At 42.8% G+C, this 5,133-nt stretch overlaps 1 pseudogene; it reads left to right on the top strand.

The window, feature by feature from the left end:
- Positions 1-530: 530 nt before the first annotated feature.
- LOC145408139 (5S ribosomal RNA) lies at positions 531-649 on the top strand (annotated as a pseudogene).
- The last annotated feature ends 4,484 nt before the right edge of the window (positions 650-5,133 follow it).

Below are 5,133 nucleotides of genomic sequence, written 5' to 3'. Positions count from 1 at the left end.
GGAAATTACTAATTTCCAATGAACTTTCAGATATTCATTACATATGATATTCACACTACACTTCTTTATTGTTTTTGCCAGCCTAAACTCAACTGCAGCATTAGCATACATCTGTATTTTTTCACTGCTTCTGTTTCTTAATGTGTGTTGCTGTCTGTCAGGGACTGCTGATTTTTTTTTTTTTCCCTTAATTGAGGACTGGTTGTGCAATGTCATGAGATTAGGTTGTGTTAGGTTGGAGAAAAGAAAGGAAGTTTGAAAAGAAATGAAAAGAAAATGTTAAGTAGAATGCCTCTTAGAAAGAAAGTGGCTAGTGCTATCAAGGCCTTGATATAAGATAGAAATTATGTGAGGCAGCTTTAAGAGGATTGGATCAAGGTGCATTAGTATCAGTACCCACAGTTACTGTATGATGCTAAAGATATCTGTATTTTTGTAATTTTGTGTTTATGCATATATATACTGTATATATATATATATATATGGCTCACTTGGTAAGCTGCTGTACTCACGCAGTTGCAAGCGCTGGTATATATGGCCATACCACGTTGAGTACACCGCTTCCCGTGCGATCAGCGAAGTTAAGCAACGTTGGGTCTGGTTAGTACTTGGATGGGTGACCGCCTGAGAACACCAGATGATGTTAGCTCGTTCTCCCTACGTGTCAAGTGGGGTTGGTGGAGGATTAGTGCCCCTCCCTGTAAAACAATTAACTCTAAGCCCTTGGCCACCCCGTTTGGGATACATGGCGTCTGGCAATGAATGAATGAATGAAAATATATATATATATACTTTACATGTGTGTGTGTGTGTGTGTGTGCACATTGGGGGAGGGGGTCTGATGCAAATTATTTTTGTCAGTCTTAAGATGACTCTTGACACTACATTGTAGGAGATTCAGGTTTGAAAAATGCATTCGGGGGCCAAGTGGTAATTGCTCATCAAGATATATTGTTGGCTAAAGTACAAGCTACCAACACATCGAATTTGAAGAAAATTTGCAAAACTCTACAGAATTCAGTCACTGTGTTTCACAGAAAGCCAATCCATATTAAAAAATATATGATGGCTGGCATTTGGTCCTCTTTGATCAAATCCTTACCAAAAGTAATAGGTATCTACGCATCCACATAGTTGCTATTCCTGAAGGTTTGATGAAAATTCGTCCACAACAGTTTGAGTTATTTGGCAACACACACAGACACACGCACACATGCACACGTGCACACACTGACAAAAACTGTATCGCCTTGCCTTGCTAAATGTGAGCAATAACTAATGGGGTACTTATACTGTAAATCTTAGGTGGAGCCCTTTGCATTTCCATGGTGGAGGGGGGAAAGTATATACCCCTTTTAATCCTTCTCCTGGATACACCATGCTCTCGATGTTTTGGACTAAGCTGAATTTTCCACCATCCATCTGAGACAGCATAGCTCAGCACTTTTCATCTTTTACTGTTGGTCCATCCTGTGCAAAAAATGCCCCAGTTCTACTGCTAACTGTAGAAACTGACAAAACTTGTCATAATGACATTTTTGTTCAGTTTTTTCAATTGATTACACAAATAATGAGTAGTTTTGGTCAGTCACTTATGCACTGGTAGCACTCTGATGCATGGTACGCAACTGAATTGAGTAATGGATTCTTAGCACCGGGTATCAAAGACCATATGGCACTAATTCAAAGCAAATGATATACAATATGTCTGGCAGTGGAACAGAAACAGGATATGAGATGTAGAAGTGGTCTTGGTGTAGAAGTGGTCTTGGCATAGAAGTGGTTATGGCATAGAGGTGGTCCTGGTGTAGAAGTGGTCTTGGCATTGAAGTGGTCTTGGCACTGAAATGGTATTGGTGTAGAAGTAGTTATGGCATTGGAGTCATCTTGGCATTGATGTGGTCTTGGCACTGATGTGATCTTGGCATTGATGTAGTCTTGGCATAGAGGTGGTCTTGGCATAAAAGTGGTCTTGGCATTGAAGTGGTCTTGGTGTTGAAGCAGCCTTGGCAATGAAATGGTCTTGGCATTGAAATGGTCTTGGTGTTGAAGTGGCCTTGGTGTTGAAGTGGCCTTGGTGTTGAAGTGGCCTTGGTGTTGAAGTGGCCTTGGTATTGCAGTGGCTTTGTGATGAAGTAATGTAATGAAGAAATGGCTTGGCATTAAAATCTCTTGGCAATGAAGAACAGTACCTTGATTGGCCAGTTGGTTGAAAGACAACCCAGGAAGGGAAGAAGGGTTGAGTCAATGAGAAATCCTTAATCTGTTCACGCCATGAAACCAAATGTCTAACCTGACAGAATTAAGGGAAAATAACGGACTGAAAGATACACAGAAAATCAAGAAGAGAGATAAGACAGAAGATAAGAAGACAGTAAGACTAGAGACAAAAGGTCCCTTTTAAGTACCACTTACGACATGCAGGGATACTGGGGAAGTATTCTCCCTCCACCCTTCCCCATGGGGACAATGCATAGTGGTCTATATATAAAGTCTATCTATCCATTGCCAGACGCCTCAATCCCGTTTGGGGTGGCCACAAACAAATCGCCTCCACATCGTCCTGTCCCCCGCCATTTCACTGCTCTGCTCCCAACTCACACCCCCCTCTCTCATATACCTCTCCATCCCATCCCTCCATCTCATCCCTGGCCTCCCCCTCCCTTTTTCCCCCCTCCACCTCACTCACATACACTCTCTTCGTCAGTCTTTCACCGTCCATCCTCTCCATATGGCCTAACCACCTCAGTGTGTTCCTCATAACACTTCCTATCACATCCACATCCACACCACAACGCTCCTTTATATCCTCATTCGTCAGCCTGTCTCTCCATGTGACTCCACAGGCTCCTCTTAAATAACTCATTTCCACTGCTCTCATTCTTGACTTGTGTCCTTACAACAACGTCCAAGCTTCACTTCCATACGTTAGAGTTGATATCACAATACTGTCATGTAGTAACGTTTTCACTTCCATGCTCACTTCCCTGTTTCTTATCACTGCTTTCAAAGAACCAGCAACCTTTCTTCCCTGCTGTACCCTTTCAAGCACTTCACCCTCCAAACCTCCATCCTTACTCATCACACTACCCAAGTACTTAAACGTACTCACATTTTCCAATTCCTCAACATCCAACCTCGCTGTACATTCACTGACTACACCTCTCTCAAAGCCCATTACTTTACTCTTCCCTACATTCACCTTTAGATTCCGTTTCTTACACACTCTCCCAAACTCATCCACCAAGCCTTGCAGCTCCCCTTCGTCTTCACTCAACAACACAGTATCATCTGCAAACAACAGTACAGGGAGTTTCCAAACACTATCCTCTCTCACCAGGGCCACTCCAACATCCACTACCCTACCTTGTACCTCTTTTATTACCCCATCCATGAACAGATTGAACAACCATGGAGACATGACACATCCCTGTTTCAACCCAACCTCCAAAGAGAAAAATTCACTTAGTTCACCATCCACACACACTGCAGCCTTAGCACCATCATACATACTCTTCACAGCATTCAACACCTTTCCATCTACTCCATATATTCTTAATACTTTCCACAATCCTTGTCTATCCACCCAGTCATATGCTTTCTCCAAATCCATGAAAGCCACATACAACTTCTTTCCCTTCTCTAGAAACTTTTCCACTAAAGATCTAAGAATGAATATCTGATCTACACAACCTCTTCCCTTCCTAAAGCCTCCCTGTTCTTCTCCAACTAATTCCTCTGTTCTTACTCTTACTCTGTCAATAAGTATCCTACCATACACTTTTCCTATTATACTAAGAAGACAAATGCCCCTATGATTACCACACACTTCTTTTTCCCCTTTTCCTTTGTACAAAGGAATAATTATACCTGACTTCCAATCCTCCGGGACTCTACCTTCCTCCCAGGCCAATCTGCACATCTTCCACATCCATTCTACTACTATCTCTCCCCCATGCTTCAGCATTTCACCACACACTCCATCAATTCCTGGGGCTTTCCCCAATTTAACTTTCTTCATTGCTTCCACCACTTCTATCCTACTGATTTCTTCCTGTCTTCTCACCTCCCTCCTTCTCCCAGCCATTCCCCAGCCACTTATACTCGCATTAATTCCATCCTCTATGTTCAACAATTCCTTAAAGTGTTCTCTCCATCTGCTCACTTTTTCTCCTTTCTCCACTAGTAATCTACCATTTTTATCTTTCACTCCCCTGCTAACCTCACATCCACCCTATCTTACTCTCTTCACCTCTTTCCAGAACATTTTCTTACAGTCCCTCCACTTTACACTCAAATTCCTTCCAAATTCCTCATCCACTCTCTTCTTACTCTCTCTTACTAATCTTTTCACCTCTCTCTTTCTTTCTACATATAACTCTCTCTTCCACCTCTCAACTTCTTCCACGCCCCTATTACTCATCCATTCATTGTATGCTTTCTTCTTTTGTGCCACATCCTGTCTCACTTCTTCAGTCCACCACGCTGTTCCTTGCACCCCCCTCCGTCTTCTCTTCCTCCCACACACCACATCACATGCTGCACATATTTCTTCAGTAAATATCCGACACACACCTTCCACGTCCCCCATCTGCTTCAATTCATATTTGCCCAATTGTTCCTCCACTTCTCTCTTATACTCTGCCTTTTTCTCATCCTCTTGTAACCTTTCCACTCTCCTTGCAACTACTCCTTCCTCTCGTGTTTCCCTTCTTCTATTCCTCCATCTTACTTGTATCCTAATTCTGGCCACCACCAAGTAGTGGTCAGAAAGTCCACTCCCCCAACCTCTATAAGCTCTTGCATCCATTACACATTTTCGCATCCTTTCATCCACACACACATAATCAATCATTGCCTTCCTTTCATTCAGTTCACCACCCACCCTTCTCATCACTCGCCATGTATACCTGTGGATCATTTTATGCCTGAAGAGGGTATTGGCTATCACCAACCCCCTCGCAGCACAAATGTCCACTAACGCACTGCCATTCTCATCTATTGCAGCAGGCACACCCCACTCACCAACTATTCCATCCACCTTCACATTCCCTACTTTACCATTCATATCACCGATCAAAAACACTCATTCCTTCCAAACTTTTCCATGCACACCTCCACATTTGTCCAGAA

This window comes from Coenobita brevimanus, chromosome 75 (genome assembly GCF_032717465.1).
Source record: "Coenobita brevimanus isolate Jiangsu-jjx chromosome 75, ASM3271746v2, whole genome shotgun sequence".
Classification (NCBI taxonomy): Eukaryota; Metazoa; Arthropoda; class Malacostraca; order Decapoda; family Coenobitidae; genus Coenobita; species Coenobita brevimanus.
This window is presented reverse-complemented; position numbering and strand designations above follow the sequence as displayed.